The sequence below is a fragment of the Ictidomys tridecemlineatus genome, chromosome 1 (assembly GCF_052094955.1).
Source record: "Ictidomys tridecemlineatus isolate mIctTri1 chromosome 1, mIctTri1.hap1, whole genome shotgun sequence".
Classification (NCBI taxonomy): Eukaryota; Metazoa; Chordata; class Mammalia; order Rodentia; family Sciuridae; genus Ictidomys; species Ictidomys tridecemlineatus.
In genome coordinates this window covers 152,972,199-152,991,566 of record NC_135477.1, presented here as the reverse complement: position 1 = coordinate 152,991,566, position 19,368 = coordinate 152,972,199, and the positions used below count along the sequence as shown (strand labels likewise).

Sequence of the window (19,368 nt, the reverse complement as noted above, 5' to 3'; positions counted from 1 at the left end):
GCCGGGTGGGTTAGTGCGAGGCCGGAGTCAGAGCAAGGACATTGGGGGCGTGGAGTGGGGACATCATGGGCGGGGCAAGACTGCAGGTGGCGCCTGTAGAAGAGTCCGCTCAACTTTCTGTGCCAGACTGTTAAGTTTTTTCCACTTGAAGCCGAAAGCAAGGGCCATCCTCAACAGGGAGGCTTTCTGGGTCCACAGGTGAGAAAAGTTGAGCATCCCATCCACCTCCCTGCGTCTCAGGCTTCTTGTCGGCAGGTGGGGATGATTCTGACTTGGCAAGGCTGTTTACAAGCTTAAGCAGTTTTTCCCACACTCCAATCATTTGTGTATCTTTTATAAAAAAAAAATTAATGATTGCCATTTTTAAAATTTAAAATTATTTTAAAAAGAAATCTCACTTCATCTAAGAAATAATCTTAAGGTAAAATCCAAAATGACCTTATTCAATGCCAGCTAGATAGTTCTGCATTTGGCCGGCCCGCAAGACAGAGCTTTGGCCCACTTTCTGCCAAAAATGGAGATGAGTGGTGTTAGATAGGAGGACAGACAGACAGACACTGATCAGAGGCTCTTCCTTGAAGCAGTCAGAAGAACTGAAGGTTAAAGAGGGAATCACTTTCTTCCTGTGAATCTGGGCTATTTAATAGGGGTGTCACATAAGTCTTCTCAGTACCTGCCTCTTGTGTGTTTATTGTTGAGGTTACAGGGTCACCCCCATACATTCCATGCCTCGTGTCCTTTAGGAGGTACAAGATGTTGATCAGTATGCAGGTGTGGAAACCTTTGCTCTCTCTGCTTGGTGCTGATCGAGCTACTGTGGGGACATGGGGCACCCAGACTTCAAACTGCACGCTCTGGGGAAGCTGGGTTGAGCTTTTCAGCTCTCCCTCTCACTGGGGCTGGCTCTTCTGAACCCTGCTAAGAGACTAGGGATGGGAGGGAGGATGGGGCGTGGCTCTGAACAGGAGTTGAAAGGGTAGAGTGTTGGTGCGGAACAGGGTGATTGGTGGTTGGTGGGGTGGAAGCCTGGGCGGATGGGGAGTTCTAAAGTAGCCTAAATGTTATCATGAATGAGATCTAATACAAGTCTAGCCCAGGCAGGCAGTAAAGGGCAGAGGGTTCTTCTCAGGGCCTACTGCTTAGCTCTGCTTTCTAGGGCCAGGTGGTGAACCTTTGGGAACCCAGTTGGCACAGTGTCCCCAAGGTGTTGATGAAAGATGCATCAGGGAGGACGTGAGTGAGCTGAACCTTGGAGGGAGAGACTTTTGCCCAAGTGTTCACCTCCCTCCTCTCCTGCCTTCGATGAGCAATTGACAACCACCCCTCAATCTTCTCAACTGCAAAGCCGTGCTAAAGTCCTCTGTATTTGTAGAGTGCCCTTAATCTTATATTAATTTTGAAAAGTTCCTTTAATGTAATAATAATAACAATAATTACTCCAATTATTAGCTCCAGTATGTGGCTGTGTGTGAGCCTGTTCTAGGTACTTATTATGCAATATGTTAGGATATCTTCACCATGACTCCATAAGACTGGTAGATACAAAATCTTTGTGTTCAGTATATGTCTTCTTCCTCAAGGGATTCTACTGCCTTCCCACCCAGTGGGAAAAAGGACTGTACTTGGAATAGAGTCTTGGCCCTACCTTTTCCAGGTGTGTCATTGGAAATGCTGCCTCAGTTCTCCAAGCCTTGGTTTTTTCATCTTTAAAATGGGCCAGTAATTTCCATCTTGGGCATTATAGTGAGGATGTAATGAGAAAGGGAGATGTATGTATTTTTTTAGTCTGTAAATAAGGTGACATGTTTTTCAGTCTCTAGGTAAAATGTGTTTTGCTAATGTGACAGCAACAATATTTGATTTAATAACAGCACACAAAGAACCATTCTTAAGAAGTCCACCAGGGACTCTGCCTGAAGATGGGGGTATCCAGGATGAGTTTTTCCTGAGACACAATGAAGCACATCTTCCTTTTCCCTGGTAGGGAGTGTTCTTGTGTCATAGAGAGCTGGTTGGAGGAAGTCTAAAACTTTCTCTTTTTGCAGTGAATGTCAGTGTATTTATTCACATTCCAATGATCCAACTGGACCTCTGTTTTGGATAATGGGCCAGAGTTTTTAGAGGATCATGAGAAATATAAAAATTATTAAATCAAAATGAGCTTTATCATAATGAACAAAAAAAAAAGGATTTTTGGAGCTAAATCCAAGAAGTTAAGAAATGGGAGTAGGAGCTTATCTTTTTTCTGTTTCACACAGATGTGCATTTATTTATTCAGCAACTGTTCATTGAATGTGTACTTGTCCTAGGCACAGCAGTGAGTCCTTCAGAGAAACAGGGGCATAGTAGAGAGGCCTGGGGCTCTGGGGGGCAGGGGAGAGTTTTTTCTATTCTGAGCTGAGCTCCACCTGCCACAGCAAGAGCACAGTGTGGATAAGGGAGATAAGGTTCGGATCAGCTGGGAGCATGGCGTTGCCCTGACAATTAATACCCTGTGTCCTCACTGAGAGCGCGTGCACACCCGGGAAGAGAGAGGATATAAGACAAGTGGGACCCTTGGATGGTCTTGGGGCTGATTTAAAGCCTGCAGGACCCTTTGGTGATCTTAGGGAGGAAGGGCATTGAAGAAGGATGACTATTTGAGAAAAGGGCAACCTTGTAGAACATTGTTGTCTCAAAGAGCTTTCTGTCGTGACAGAAGTGCTCTCATTCTGCCCTGTCCAGTGTGATAGCCACTGGCCACACTGGCTCTTGAGCACTTGAAATGTGGCTGGTACAAATGAAGAACTGAATTTAATTTAAATTATGCTTCCAACATAATTTTAATTTTTAAATTTTGATTGTGATAAAATATCCACACAGGCATTATCATCTTCACCATTTTTAAGGTTCAGTGGTGTTAAGTGCATTACAGTGTTGCGCATCTCTCACCACCATCCATCCCCAGAGCTCTTTTCATCTTATAGAACGGAGACTCTGTATCCATTTGTGTTAGTCAGCTTATTGTCACTGTGATTAAAATACCTGACAAGAATAACTTAGAAGAGGAAAAGTTTATTGGGGGCTCATGGTTTAGAGGTCTGAGTCCATGATGGGCCAACTCCATTGCTGTGGAGAGGCAGAACACCATGGCAGAAGGTATGGCAGAGGAAATTGCTCAGGTGATGGCAGTCAGGAAGCAGAGAGAGAGAAAGGGAGACAGGCTTAAGGAGCCAGGGACAAGATATAATCCCCAAGGGCATACCTGCTCCCCAATGATCTGCTTCTTCCAAGTGCACCCCATCTGCCTACACTTACCATCCTGGAGTTCGTTCATTATAAATCCATTAAATGGATTAATCCATTGATGACATTACAGCTCTCATAATGTAATCATTTCATCTCTGAGCATTCCTGCATTGACTAACTAATACATGAGATTTTGAGGGGCCTCCTGTCCAATCCATAGCACCATTAAACACTAACTACTCATCTCCTCTTCCTCCCCTCGGCTCCTGGCAACCACTGCTCTACTCTCTGTCTCTGTGAATTTGACCACTTTAGGTACATCACGTAGGTGAAATCTTGCCATATTTGTTGTTTTCTGACTGGCTTATTCATGTAGCATGATATCCTCAAGGACATCCATGTTGGAACATGTGCCAGAATTTCCTTACTTTTTAAAGCTGAATAATATTAAATTGAATGTATGGACCATATTTTATCTATCCATCCCTCCACTGATGGACAGTTGGGTAGCGTCCACCTTTTGGCTATAGTGAGTAATGCTGCAGACATGGCTGTATGAATATCTGTTCAAGGTCCTGTTTTTCCATTCTTTGGGGTCTATACCCTAAAGTGGAAATGCTGAATCATGTGATAATTCTACGTTTGACGTTTTGAGAAACCACCAAACTGATTTCCTCAGACACTGCATCATTTTATATTCCCACCAACAGTGCACAAAGGTTCTGGCTTTTCCACATCTGCACAACACTTGTTCTTTTTGTAGTAGCCATCCTAACTGGCAATTTATTTGCAGTTAATTTGTGCTTAGATTTAAATTGCCAGGGTGGCCAGTGTCAACTCTGTTGGGACAGTGGAGTTCTGGAAGACATTTGTACAGTGGGAATGCTTCCTGTGTCCTCTCTCTGAACTTGAACTTAGCCACCATATATTAAACAGCAGCACGGGGTGTGTGGGCCTCAAATCAAATCCCAAGTGGCCTTTGGAGACCTGGCCAGTAGCTTGTCATATTCCTCATGTAAGTTCACAGCTGGTCTTAGGGCCTCCCAGGGCTGGAACCAAAGTAACAACACAGAAGGACAGATGTGGCAGTCGCTTCCCTGGGCTGTGTTCCAAGTGCGGCATTTGGTTGATTGTAATAGCAGGCAGGGTCAGGATTGGGGGCCACCCCACAGGGCAGGCATGCATGACTGCTGAGGAAGGCCATTGAACTATGGGAGAAGGGTCTAGTAGGGGTTTCAATGGTGGGGACCCAGGATATAGACTGAAGAGGAGAGGCTAAGGTGAATGGGATGTATGCATAGCGCCACCTTGGCAGTTCTTAGATTCCCTCATTGTCCAGGGTGATTTCTTTCTGAAGGTCTCCCTTTGGGATCACTCTGTGGGCAGAGTGTAGGCTCGAGTGAGGGTCCTGGTATGGCTTAGACAATCCAGGCATATAAAATATCTACATTTTACCCTCCACTGCCCAGTCTCCCATGCAGCTAATTTAGGACCATGTGGCTAGTTTTGTGTAGTGGTCTATATAATATCACTAAGTGCTACTATGTGCCATTCATCTCTTTTCCTGCCACCATAGCCTTGGGCACTACATGTCTCATTAGGTGCAGCTACAGTACAGCTTAGAGCCACCCAAACAACACTGGACCATGATGTGAGCAAGGAAACATACATCAATGCCTTTATTGTGTTAAGCAACTAAGATGAGGTGGATTCCTTGTTATTGCAGCATAACCCAACTTATTCTGTTTAATACCTCTGGCTCCCATCCACATAGATATCCAATGTTTATTGGGAGTCTGCTGTACATTAGGTAAAGGGTACTGCAGTGAGCAAGACAGGGCACAATTCCTGTTACCATGGGCTTGTCTTGGAGTGAGGGGACAGAGACAATATTTAAGCAAAAAACAAGTGAAATCATTTCAGATACTAATAAATGCAAGGAAGGAAATAAATAAACAAGAGTTGGGAAAGATGGAGATGAGGGAGTGGGTTCTCAGTAAATACCACTGGAGCTGAGACTGATAATAACAGAATTGTGGGAAGAGGTGGGATAAACTGTTCCAGGTGGAGGGAATAGGTGGGCACAAAGGCCCTGAGGCAGGAAAGAGGTCAGCACATTTGAAGAAATGAGAAAAGACTGGTGTGGTAAGCAAGGGCCACAAACTAAAGAAAGAGCTCTAGGTGATCAAGGCTAATCACCAGGGTCTTCTAGACATGGAGAGGGAATTGGATGTGATTACAAGGCAGTGGGAAGTGTCTAGAGTACTGCTTCCTTTCTGATCACAGGCAAAGCATGTTATTCTGCCTTTTTATAGGAAAATGAAAACTGGTCAGTCTGCCCCTCTCTTCATCTCAGCCCCACTGGAGGGTACTGAGCTCCTCATGGGCAACACCTGAGCATAGAAAGGTTCTCCTGGTATTTGGACTCCCCGCCCCTACCAACTCACTGTCAAGCTCGGCTTCCTTCTTCCTTAAATCCTTTTCTTCCTTAAAGTAATATTTTTTAAAAGTATTACAATGTTTTATATTTAATACATGCAATATAATATTTTTGCTACAAAATTGAAATCGATTCATAGAGGTATGCCCATATTTTCTTCTAGCAATTACTATCTACTATTTAACAATTTCTAACTGCAGTACATGACTATAATATTCTTTCTATGTATAACTATTTTTATGAATGTCCATATAACAAAACTGATTTTCCTTTTAGAGGTCAGATGGACCACTAACTATTACATCATTATAGGTGAATTTTTTGCTCATTCTTAATTATCTTCTTAAACTGAGTTCCTAAAAGTGGATCCCCTGATCAACGCGTATGCACATTTTAAAGCTTTCTACACCAGAAAGTTCTCTGTTTCGGTCTTATCTAATTATCCTCCATGGAACAAAGGTCTGTCTTTCTATCTGCTTAAACCATTGAATCCTTTAAAAATGGAGTAATTTAATAGTTACAACTGAGGTATTCTTTTTTGTTATAAGTTGTATTTATTTGATGGTAATACAATTGAATTTTTTAAAATATGTATATTTTGAACCAGATTATTTTATTTTTGGTATTTGACTTACTCTTGTCCTTTTCAACTTTCATATTTCAAATAGAATACTTATTCTATTTTAGTTTCTTTTTTTCTGAATCTCTGAAGGGTCATTATATTCAAATAGGTTAACTTTTTGTCTGTTATAGGTGTTGCAGACATTTTCCGGTTTTGTTGTTTGACTTTTGTTTTGCTTGGGATAGTTTTTGATGGCTTACTTTTTTTTTTTTAATGAAGTATTATTGGGCACTTCCTGTCATCTCCAGAAATTAATCTGAAACTTTGCTCAGCTTGTTCCCGGCAGTAATACCCATTGTCACAAGAGAATTTTCCGAGTTCTTGCCCCTCACTAAGCACCTCATCATTCTTTCCACACCTGTGTTCAACCACAGCCACCCAATACCCAGAAGTAAGAGAAAGGAAAGAGGGATATTCAAAGGGGCTGATATACTTATGTGTGATCTATTATTAGTTCACACAGCCTCTGGCTGCCACAAAAATCAGTATATTACCAGTGACCCTCTACTTGGGGAACACTGGCCTGTAGGCATAGCTGGCACAGTACAAAATAAAAATACCATATCTCTTGTTCAAAGCACAGGGGGGAAATGCCATAAAAGGCATTTATTAAGCCTTTTCCTTCTTTCTTTAATGGTTTGGTCAGCTTTTGCCTTGCTTTGCAAAAGAACCACATAAAGGAGGAAGAGTTTCAGAGGTTCAGTCCATGGTTAGCTGACTCCATAGCTCTGGGTACGAGATGAGAACGACATCATGGCAGGGGGGCAACATGGAAGAAAGCAGCTCAGGACATGGCAGTCAGGAAACAGAGATAGCTCTGCTCACCAGGGACAAAATATAAACCCCAAAGTCACAACCACAGTGATCTACTTCCTCTTCCCACACCCTGCTTGTCTACAGTCACCACCCTGTTAATCCATAAGTGGATTAGCCCAGTGTTCAAACCACCTCACCAGGGAAGGTGGCCAAGAATTGTTCCACTCCAGTGCTGTTTCACTCAGTACCTGGATTGGGGGGTGCATGTGGGGCTCACCTCTGTAAGATACAAACTTTGGCTAGCCACTTACCAGACGCGTCTCCTCGCCGCCAGCCCTGATGGGCTGGCTACCACCATGCCCTGCCTTGAGATGCCGTGAGGCACACACATACCTGACGGTCCTGGATCTGGTGGCAGGGTGAGGAGAGGGGAGCTGAGTCCTGGAGATTGGGACCCGAGGTATGCTAAGGTCCCCAGGATGTACTCCATTGTCCTATTAGATTTCACTTACAAAACACAAATCCATAGCTAAAACAATGAAGTATTTCAGAACCACAGCTCTGGAGCACAAAGCTCTCAGTATGGGGCCCTTCACTCTTCTGTCAATAAAGTGTCCCTGCCAATGCAGGATCTTGAACCCTGAGCTCTGACCTTGCAGCCCATAAGACTACCACATGTTCTCTGCATCCCACCTTGGGGGGTCCCCTTTTCCAGAGAAGGGCTGGAGGTACTGCCCTTACTGTCTACTATTTAACAATTTCTAACTGCACTACGGGACTATAATATACTTTCTATGTATAACTATTTATATGAATGTCTGTCTAACAAAACTGATTTTCCTTTTAGAGGTCAGATGGACCACTAACTATTACATTGCTATAGGTGAATCTCTTGCTCATTCTTAATTATCTTCTTAAACTGAGTTCCTAAAAGTGGATTCCCTGGTCAACAGGTATGCACATTTTAAAGCTTCCCCAGCCTCTACTCAGCCATGTCCGACACACCTTGGAGAGGCACACACCCAAGCTACCTCCACTCCTACCTTTTGCCCAGATTCCGAAAGCTGAACCTGACAGGTTGCTGGGTGTGTTCTAAGTCTGGGGCTGTCTGTGAGCCAGTAGCCCAGTCCTCTGAGGCCCCCTTTCTGATTTTTTTTTTGTTCTCCCACAGCCATAATCCTCAGAGTTGCTGACAAACCCAGATGAATCCAGTCTCCTTGGGCTCACTGGCCCTTAGCCTAGTCAAAGAAGCTGGGATCCTTGGGGATTCTGTTAATCAATTTTCTGTTGCTACAATGAAATACTTAGGGTCAGGAACCTTTTAAACAAAAGAAGTTTATTTAGTTCACAGTTCTGGTGGTTCAAAGACATGGTACCAGCGTCAGCTCAGCTCCCCTGAGGACCTCATGGTGGGTGACATTGCAGTGACAAGAGAGCCTAAGAAAGGGAGAGATCACAGGGTGAGATAGAAAGAGAGAGAGAGGGAAAGAGAAAGAAATTATACACAATGAAAATTTTGTACAATTAGAAGGAGTGCACTCTAAAATAATGATAGAAAGTGTAAAATAGTGAATACATATACCAGTAACAGTTGTTGTTCATCATCATTTTTAAGCGTTATGTACCTTACATGATCATATGTGCCTCACTTGTGTACATAGGCCCCACAGTAGATTGTTTACACTAGCGACAGGTAAGTAAGGTGCTGGGGATATCAGGTCCCTGTAATATCACTAAGCAGTGGGAGTTTTTCAGTTCCATCATCATCTTAGGAGAACTTCTAAGAGGAATCTGTCATTGGCCAAGGCATTGGCATGAGATGTGTGACTGTCATGTGTTTTATGTGCATTTTAAAATGGAAAAATCTCTGCCGAGATTCCAAGAAATAGAAAACTTGGGCCCGAGGCTGACACTTCTTTTATGGCTTGTCATTTAACTGGATCTCTAATTCTTCTGTGCAAAACCTAGGGCCTTAGTGTTTTGCTTAGATCTCAGGATCCCAAAGAACTGTCTGCTTGAACCACTGGTCTACTTGGACCCTTGTACAAGTAAATCAGACCACTATGGTATGTGACACAGACCCTCATAAGGCCCATGTTTGGCCCATTGCTACTGGGAATATCAGGCCCTCCTGGAGCCATGGAGGCACCGCACAGGTGTGAAACATCTCTCCCCGAAGTGCCACCTTTTTTGCATGGCATACATTTAAAGACATTATTTTAGATTAAGTTTAGACATATTACTGTGTTAAGGCAAATTTTTTTTTTTAAAGAGAGAGAGACAGACAGAGAGAGAGAGAGAGAGAGAGAGAGAGAGAGAGAGAGAGAGAGAGAGAGAATTTTAATATTTATTTTTTAGTTTTTGGCAGACACAACATCTTTGTTTGTATGTGGTGCTGAGGATCGAACCCGGGCCTCATGCATGCCAGGCGAGTGCGCTACCGCTTGAGCCACATCCCCAGCCCCTTAAGGCAAAATTTGCACGAATTTCTCAAGATAAACTGGACATTCCAAAGCAGGGTTGGCAAACTGTAGTCCAAAGACCCTTCCACTGTTTTTGTAAATAAAGTTTTATTGAAACATAACCACATCTATTCATTTATGAACTGCCTGCGATCACTTTTGTGTTACAACCACAGATTCAGAGTTGGGACAGAGATCATATTAGTCCACAAACCTGCAAATATTCACTATTTTTTATAGGTGCTATCATAATTTAAAGAAATCTCTTTGTGTGAGGTGCAATGGTACATGCCTGTAATACCAGCACCTGAGGCAGGAAGATTGCAAGTTTGAGGCCAGCCTAGGCAATTTAGTGAGATCTTGTCTCAAAAGGAAGAAAAACTGCAAAAGGCTGGGGATGTATCTCAGTGGTATAGTTCTCTGGATTCAATCCTGAGTACCACCAAAACAAAACAAAACAAAAACTTGCTTAGTGCCCACCTTGAACTATGTCCCAGTCCTCTACGTGAGCATTTGTGTTGTGCTCTATCAGCGCCCATGGGTGTACATATTAGGGTGGCTCTGAGCATACAATGTGCACTAATGTGCACTAGCTGTGGCGTCAGAAACAACTTGGTTCTAGTACTTGCTTTTATCTACTTTGCAAAGTTTCCCTCCCCTGAACTTGATATTCTCATCTTTAAACACTCTGAACTTCTACAAAGGTCTGCACAGTCCCTGGCAAGAGGAATCTCCAGCAGACAGGTTCTCTCTTGCCCTCTCTGCCTACTGAGCCCCTGTGTATCTGGAGCAGCCCTTTCCTGAAGGCCATCATCATAACCACCCACTTTGAGTTGAACTCTACCTTTTCCTGCTCAGATCCCAGCCCTACGGGACCTCCACTTAGCCTTGCCAACTCAAAGAACCTCTGAGGTCACTTTGAGGATACTTTTAAAAGGATAGCCATTTAAAAACAACTGAAAGGGAGGAATGGATCTCTGGGCAGGCAGAACATCTCTCTCAGCTGTGTTAACTGCTTATGTTCAGGAAGAATTCCTGAGTCCCTGAAGCTCCTCTTCTGCTGAGGGCAGATGCATTCCATGGGCCTACAGAGAATATGGGACCCAGGGATCTTCTGTGCCTTCAGAGCAGAGGCCATAACCTTCAACTCCTCCCACCACGGGGACAGTCCTCTGTACAGTATGTTCTTCAGCAATTTTTGTTGAATGAATGATTTCTGTCTGTGCCAGGACTCGGATATTTTTCCTCTTTTCTTTTCTAATTTAATCCAGAAATTGGCCTTGACTTACCAAACCCTTGCCAGGGTTTGCAAACAATCAGAAGGCATATGGGCTCAATTTCTCACCAACTTTCAAGAATGTTGGGGCCTCGTGGTGGCTGTGGGGAAGGCAGGAGCAGGACAGGAATGTTCACTGCTGGTCGGTCGCAGGGGAAAGAAATCTCGTGAACTGGCAAAGCATCCAGGCGGAAGGCGTCACCCCCAAGTCCCCGTTCACATGTCTCTGGCTCTGCTTCCTGGGATAGAGAAAAACATCTCTGGAACTAGACAATTAAAACTTGGTTCCCTTAAGTTAGGAGAAGGCAGACAGGGCCTTCCAGGCATGGGGGACACATCAGAAATGGGACTGGGCACAGTGGGGGCGGAGAGCAAGGAGTAAAGGCTACATCTTGCAAGGCTGTGTCCCAGGCTTCAGGGTCCACTTGTTCCACGGCCCACAGGGGGCTACTCCTGTCATTTTTTTCTGTTCCTCGTGTTCGTTCTGCGGACCTGTGAGCCTAGCTCCATGTGCCACCAGGAGATACGCTGTTAGGGCCAGTGGTGTAGGGGGCTCAGAAGAGATCAGCCCACTTGGATGCTGGTTAGAGCTGGGCAGGAGGGCGCATGAGTGGCCGTAGGCTTTAGAGAGTCATGGAGACTGGGAGTGGGGTGGGTGGGAGAGGCCACCTCCCTCTGGAGAGGTCCCCCTGAGTCATACTCACTTGCAGTCTTATAGGAATAAGCAGGTCCACTGTTGCCAGGTCTTTTTTTTAAAAATTGAGAAGCTGGAAATCCAATTTTCATGGAAAAATCTAATTATTTTTCAATGTGGGCAACAAATTGAAATTAAGAACCCTCACTGCACAGGTGATTAGAACGCAGCTACAGGATAGGTTTGGCATGTAGGAGGCCGGATGGTTCCTTCCAGCCTAGAGGAAAGGAGGCCACTGCCTGCCCTGCTAGGCCCTGTGACAAGGGACAGGTAGTCCCATCTCCCGGGGCGGCTGTGAGCACTGAGCGGAACATCAGAAAAGTGCTTGGCAGAGTGCTGGCCGTGTGGCGGGCACCCTGGGATGGCGAGCTGCCCTGGTCATGTTCAGCACTCCCTGCACCCTTAGTTGGCATCTGGCGCAAATGTGGCTCAGTCAAGGGACTTCAGAGGCCCTAAAGCAGAGAGCTCCAGTGGTTGAAGAGCATGAGCAGAGCTAGTGGCATTGCTGTGTCCCGGGGCACAGTTTGGGCCTCGGGAGGGGTGGGTGAGGTTTCTTGGGAAATTTGAAGGGAATACCTTCTCTTCCTGGAAACTCCTGTCCCCACATCCTGTGGGTGGAGAAACTGGCATTGGCTTAGATTATGCACGTGCCAGTCCTGTACAGGGAGGCACTTAAGTGATCTCTCTACCCTGCTGGGTGGTCTGACCAGGACAAGCCAGAGGGGATTCACAGAACTGTGTGCAGGCAGGCCTTTCCTTAGTACAGGCCCAGGTGTGGGTCCTCCCCCACTGTTCTGGCCTTTAGAGTGAGAATTCAAGTCCCCCAGGAAACCTCAGGCTTGCCTTGACCTTCTTTGCCTTCCCAACAGCATCTTTTTTTTTTTTTTTTTTAAACCCAGGGGCACTTAACCACTGAGCCACATCCCCAGCCCTTTTTTTAAAAAATACTTTATTTAGAAACAGAGTCTCACTGAGTTGTTTAGGGCCTTGCTAAATTGCTGAAGCTGGATTGGAACTCTGCATCCTCCTGCCTCAGCCTCCCGAGCTGCTGGGGGTCACAGGCATGCGCCATCGGGCCCGACTCCAATAGCACCTTGACATCACTTGACCGCACGCTTCTCTCCCTCCTCCCAAATATCTTTTCGGTTACTTCCTGGGTTTTTCCTTCAGGCTCCTCCATCTCTTCCATCTTCCTGTTCTAAGATTTTCCCTCCTTCCCACTCACTCAACTGGGTCATTCAGCACTTGCCTGGTACCGGAAGTTCTAGGTGCTGGCAGTGTCACAGTGAGCGGTGCGGGGGGGTGGGGGGGTGGGGTGGGGGTGGTCCACAGACCCGTGGTGATGATGCTGAGCACAGAACATTCCGATGGAGAGGGGCACCACGGGCTGTCCTCACTTCTGCCTCTCCTTCCCTGACACATGTGGCACTCTCCTCCGTGAAGCCTCCTGACAGCTGATGTGAGAAGCCTGGAAGCTGCCCGTCCTTGGCCTCCCTTGGGGAGCCGACGCTTGTCAAAGCGGAGTTAGCGTTCCAGTGGACGAGGAGGCCTAGGCATCGTCACGTCTCAGTGACAGCTTGAGGCAGCTGCAGAGCTTGTCTGGTGTAGGCTCCATCAAGGAAATGACAGCTGCGCCCAGAAAAGCAGAGATGACGTGCGTGTGTGCGGTGCTGGGTAGGTGTGGGTTGTCACTGCCCCAGGCCCCTCCTGGGCTGTCCCCTGAGCTGAGTTGAGGTCAGTTGACCTGAGGTCCTACTCTCCTTGGTGGTGTGTCTTGGAAGGGCTAGGGACTTTCATATATCAAGTTCAGAGAGGGACTGCCTGCCTGACTTTCATGTATGGCACCTGGCAAAGGGTTTGCGCTTAGTCAATGTGCAGTAACTGTCTTTTTTTAGTGAATGAATAAGTAAGTAAATGAACTCTTGCAAAATGACTATGGCCCCACATACTCCCACTTTAAAAAAAAAAAGACTCTGCCTTCTGCCTGTTGGTGGAAAAACTGATTTAATAACATAAGTGTCCTTCTTCCGTAAACCCAAGACTGTTTCTTTAGCACTGATGCAAGGTTTTGGAACCACTAGCATCCTAGGGACACAGTTCTTTATGTCAGCTGACTTGCCAAACTTCCCCCTAAAGCCTCTGTGGCTGGTTGACAAGCATACTTGTGTGGGTGAGCTTTTTAGTTTCTCTCTGCCTCAGTTTCCTGATTTGTAAAAAAGGGAAATACTGCCCACTGGCAGGGTGGTAAGTGGTGAGAGATTTTGCACCTGGGAAGACACTGCTCAGGTCTTGGAAAGTCAGAGCTGACCAGTGAGGTGCAGCAGGCCTTCCTTCAGTTCATGACACCTGTGAAGCCAGCCTAGCAACCCCTTGTCCTCAGAAAACCTGGCTCTTACCGGGAGACACCAACTTGCCTTACCACAACAAGAAGGACAAGGACCTTGGCAGCCAAAGGCATGGTTGGTCCCCTCTGCCTAGTTGGGTAAAGGGTCACAGAGCGGTGACCCTTGAGCTGGGTTAGGTTGCAGAGTTGGCATTTCCAAGTGGAAAGGTGGGAGGGAATGTCATTCCATACAGAGGGGGCATGTGTGCAAAAAAGGTGCCACACCCTTTTTGTGTCACTGAAGGAGTGGCACAGGGGAGAGGGGTCTTGGGGTGCAAATGCTGGCTAGACAGGCAAGCTTGTTGGGGGTGGTGCACTGCCTGTGTGGACTGAGCTTGAACTTGATCTTGAAGCTTGGGGAGCAAGAGGATGCAATGGCAGCAAACAATGCAGAAGAGCTCCCCTTCAAGAGGGAGGGAGATTGGCAGGCAGTTAATCTAACAAAGTTTACCTAGCTGATGATGCAGTAGGGGCAGTTTCCTGGACAGGGACAGCATCCAAGTTAGCATAGTGCGCTCTGTGGGAACACTCACAGGGTCAGGAAGTATACCCAGCAGAAACCCCATTGCAATGAGACAGGGGAACGGAGGCTGAGCAGATGCAGCCAGACTGTAGGCAGGTGGTTGATGGCTCATCCCACCTCCAGCTGTGCTGGTTATAAGCTGAGTCTGTGAGCTGCCCCCCATGTCTCTTGACCCTAAGAAGAAGGGATCAAGGGGCACTTGTACATCCAAGAATTCATTCCGTCTCCCTTTGGTTCTGGGTTTTTCTGGTAGCAGAGGTGGAATTTCAGGGGCTTTGACATATACTCATCCGTCTTCTTATGTGCCTGTTTCCTTGTTTGACATTTCTGGAGGCCTGTTCTGAGCCAGCTTGGGGGTCCACAGGTGGAGTGTGCAGTGTTCAGCTCCTAGGGACAGGAGCTAAGTCACTTCAGCAGATCGTCACAATGCAAGGGGGATGTGTGCTATTCAGGACAAAACTTGTTTCCTGCTGGATTCAAGGAGGCACTGGAACATCAACTTGTGGATGTTAGAAGGTGCCCTGAATGACTTCACCTCTGGAGAGGGATATGGTTCATGTTCATAATAGATGACTCTTATAGCGAGCTTGTAATGCTGCATGTAGGACCATGCTGAAGCTTGGCTTCATGACACACTCCTAATTCCTCATGAGCCCCTGCCCATGTCAAGGTGCACAGTGCTTGGTGCTAATAATAATAAGGTGCTAATCTGAGATCCTCCATCATGGTGTCTGTAGTCTTTAGGGCTCAGATCTCTGCTCTGCTAGGATTTCTCCCTGCTTCCACATGTCAAGATACCTGGGCCTAATGGCAATGGAGGGACTGGCTTGTGTTCTCTCCATTTTTATTGTGAGTGGGTGACCATGCCTGGCCCCTGGAATGCTTAGGTGTTCTGGGATATCCCTGATCCAAGTCTTCGGCCTTGATGAGCCATCCATTCTGCAGCCTCTCCATCATCACTGCCAGGTACCCCCTCACCCCGACCCCATAAGCATAGACAGAAGCTTCTGGATCCCACATCCATCCTCTGGTGCCAAGGGCAACCAGGGTGCTACTTTAGGCTCATTCATTTACACAAAATGCCCCCCCCGTGCCTAACAACGCCAGCATAGGCCATCTTGAGATTGGACTCCCCTCTATGGAGCTATCTCAGTGGGAAGCAGGACACAGAGCTCTCGTGGTTTGTCTGTGTCTGGCCCTAAAGATTGGAGTGGGGGCAGGGGCATGGATGGGAAGTCTTAACCTTGGATTCAGCTTCCTGACTGTCTTCAGCCATCTCCCCTATGTCCTCTGTCAACCAGCATGTCCCTCCCCAGGGACTTCCCATAGCCCATGCCCCTGCCCCCTCAGGGTGGCATTTTACCTGTCCCCTTCCTTGACTCAAAATCTGACAGAGCAGCAGAAGAGTATGATTTACAAGAGGAGTGAAAAGCACATGGTTCTCAGATTACATGGTGGCCCCCCTTGGGGGCCAGGTGACAGAACCGGAATCATAGGGGACAGTTGTACCACACTGGTCCCAGGCTGGCAGGAGTAGGCTGGGAAGGAGGCTACTGTTAGAGCCAGGGGTGGCACAAGGTCCTGCCACTCAGGGTTCCTCCCTGAAGTGAGATTGCGTGTGGAAGCCCCCGGGGCTGTGGGTTCAGGAAAGTCGACAAACCCAGCAGAGCGCTGGGAGGCCATGACATCCCACAGCCGCGGCCAGCAAGAACAACATCCCGCCTTCTCCTGCCCCCTTCCCTTCCATGGCCAGCTGAAGCCCAGAGCCCCCGGGGAGGCTCTCCCATGCCTTCTGGGTCCTGTGTCCTCCACAAGAGCTGTCCTTCCCTGTTCAGCAGCATCCCCTTGTTCTGATGAGTAGCCAGGTCAGTGAGCGGAAGATCTGGCTCCAAAGGGTGGTGTGGCTGTCTGTGACCCCAGAGTGTGGGGCTGATAAGGAGGGATCCAGGTCCAGGTCACACTCCCAGATGTGTCTCTCCCAGCCCTGGAAAAACAGCCTGGGCAAGCACTGACTGTTCACAGAGACCTCTCCTTGTGACCCTCAGAGAGCCAGAGTGGCCTCCAGGATGAAGCCCAGGTTGACTCAAGTTTTGAACACCAAAGAAACGGTTTGCAGCATTTGACCCTCATGTCATTGATGACAAACTTTTTGGAGGTAGTACTGCGTGCTGGGGATTTTGCTAGATGCATTCGATTCATTTTTTTTGCAGTCAGTCCTCATAACAGCCCTGAGCCACAAGGGTAATTGTCTCTATTTCACAGATGAGGAAATCGAGGCCCCCTCGTTCAGGTGAGGTAACCAGCCCCGATTCACATGGCAGAATGGTAGCACACCCCACACTGAAACCGATGCCATCTGAAGGGGGGATTTCACCTCCATCTTTTGCTTACTCCCCAAATTCAGGACGGGGGAGGAATGCAGCACAGAGGAGGGTCAGCTTCTTGCAGTTACTAGCATCGATATGAAAGCCTTTTCAAGGTAACCTGTTTTTCCCGTGTCCCCGTCTTAGAGTTCCATCCAGTTGCATAGTAAATATTTGTTGAGCCTCCACAATTCTGGGTATGGGTCAGCTTTGCCTGGGGGTGAGGAGCCCCAGCCCCATCCTGGGGTACCTGTAGAGTTGTCCCCAATGTGGACTTGAGCAGAAGAGCAGATAGGACAGACTTCATTTGTTGGGGAGAGGGAGCGGGGTGTCTTGGAAAATGTGTTCATGCACTTGGTGTTGAAGGAGGGGCTCCCGTGCCTCCCACTTTTGAGTGTGGCATAACCTTAATAATTAAGATTCTGCCCATTTGTATTGCATGATAGTTTGATATTTTGAGCAACGGTGAGGGTCGTGTTTGCCTCAGAAGCATTTACCCAGAACCAGAGGGTAAAGAAGAGGTGCAAAGAGAAAGTTTATTCTCAGGCTAAGACCAGGCCTTTGTAGTCCCGTCTATGAACATAGAAGCAGCATATCTCTCTGGAAACCAGCAGACCTCTCTCAACCAGCTTCTGGTGCACTGGGCTCACTCTCTTCAAGGGCTCCACCCTGGTGGTCCAAGCCTGGCCCCTAGGGGTTCATAGAAAGACCCACTTTCTATTTATTCCAGGGTTCCCAGAGAAGCCGCCGAGTGGGCTGAGCACCGCCCCCACACACACACACACAAGGCTTCAAGACCTCAGGCCTGGTTTGTTCCCCAGGGTTCTGCCAGATGAGCCCTGGGGGCTGCTCTCCATGGTTCCAAGGCTCTGCTCAGCAGAGAAGATAACTTTCCCAAAAGTTGGATTTGGGATGGAAACCACCAGCAACCCTGCTCCTAGCCTCTGGCCCCAGCTGGACCCTCCCTCTGTAACCAGCCAGGCCTAGGGGCCTCCCTGTGACGGAGTCCTGTTTCCTAGATTAGTTCCCCCTTTCTGTGCCCCCTTCTGCAAACTTGGCAGAGGAGAAAGACTCCCCTGCAGCCTCAGGCCACCTTCCAGGGCACATAGTCACCCCAGTGGAACTCTGCCACCAAGAAGGCAAACTTTTACATTGTCATGCAAGGCCTTGTCCTTCCTTATTGTCTATTCTAGAACAGAAACTTGGCTGCATCTTTGCATAAGCAAAAGGTGCATTACAATGTATTTCCCCAAACAGAGAGCCCTTGGCCTCTCTCTGCACAGAGGAGGGCTGCGGCTTTGTACATTTTCCCTTAAGGTTTAAAGATTCCAGGATCAATTTCTCAGACAGGGCTCAAGGACATTGTCCCAGGGCTTCCCCTCCCCCTGCGGTCTGGGCAGAGAAGAGCAGCTTCTCCCTAGCCCACAAGTCTTGGGGACAGCAAGTCCCCTGGCTGGCATGGTGGGGAAGGCACCTAGCTGGGAGCCTCTGTCATTACAGGGCATCACAGGCCTTTGCTGGGTCTCTTTTCCCATTTCCTATTATTCCACAGACTCCTTACTGAGCACCTACTGTGGGCTACATACTGTTGGGAACAGTTGTGGTAGGGGAGGCATAGCAAGTGCAAAGGCCCTGAGGTTGGGAGGGGAAGACTCCCTGTGCTGGGAAGGGCCTAGAAGAGGCAGCAGGGCCAATCCTCCTGGCCTCAAGGTCATGCCAAGGAGCTTCAATTTTATTCAAAGTGCAATGGGAAGGCCTTGGGTAGTTTAGGCAAGGGACCAACTGCCTTTCTCCTTGGAAACATTACTATGAGTTTTTTTTTATTTATTTTATTTATTTTCTCAAATGTTCTTCAGATATCTAAAGAATTTGGGGGCTGGAAAGGGAGTGTGGGAATTCCAGGCATGAACCATTGCACAAGCAAAAGACAAGGGCAGACAGGCCTTGGAAGAATGCCAACTGAGCTGTCGGGAGTGCAGAGTCCATGGGGGAAAACAGCTGAAGTGGAGTGTGGAGAAGCGGGGGTGGGGGGGGCGGCTTTTGGAGAGGGCCCTGCGTGCCACACTGAAGGCTCTGGCTTGCTTCCAGAGGCACTGGGGAGCCATTGAGGATTTTAGGCAGAGGAAGGAGTAGGTCAGAGGAAGGAGTGGTGACCTTAGGGAAGAGTGGTTTGGGGAGGAGGGGAACAGGATACAAGGCAGGAAGTTACTGGGGAGTCCCTACCACCTGTCTCATCTGACAGCTGAGGTAGGAAGGGTCAGGGGAGGAGGCAGAGAGGATTGGAGGCTGCCTCCAGTCCTGTCTTTGTTGCTCTTTTTGCCCCGACTGTCAGCTCTCTCCTTGGCAGAAACGTAACGGTGTTCCTATTAAGGATCTGAGCGTTTCACTGGGAATTTTGCTAATTATTCCCAAGGATCCCAGAGCCTCGGTGGGCCCTGCAGGGTGCTGGCCAGGGCTGGCTGCTTCAGTCCTTGCTTCTAAGCTGTATCGGAGCATCAATCAAGACTCTGGGGACTGTGGTACTTTTACATCTTCCTGGAAAGTAGGTGAAGCCCTGGACTGTGGGTGGGGGCACAGGTGGTGGCTTCAGGGCAGTGGAGGACAAGTGTCTCGTTCACATA

At 47.6% G+C, this 19,368-nt stretch overlaps 1 protein-coding gene across 1 annotated transcript in view; it reads left to right on the top strand.

Annotated features, from left to right (window-relative positions):
* The window catches only part of Adamts2 (ADAM metallopeptidase with thrombospondin type 1 motif 2), a 258,874-nt gene that overhangs the window by 155,098 nt on the left and 84,408 nt on the right, over positions 1-19,368 (top strand). The gene's annotated exons all lie outside the window — the stretch shown is intronic.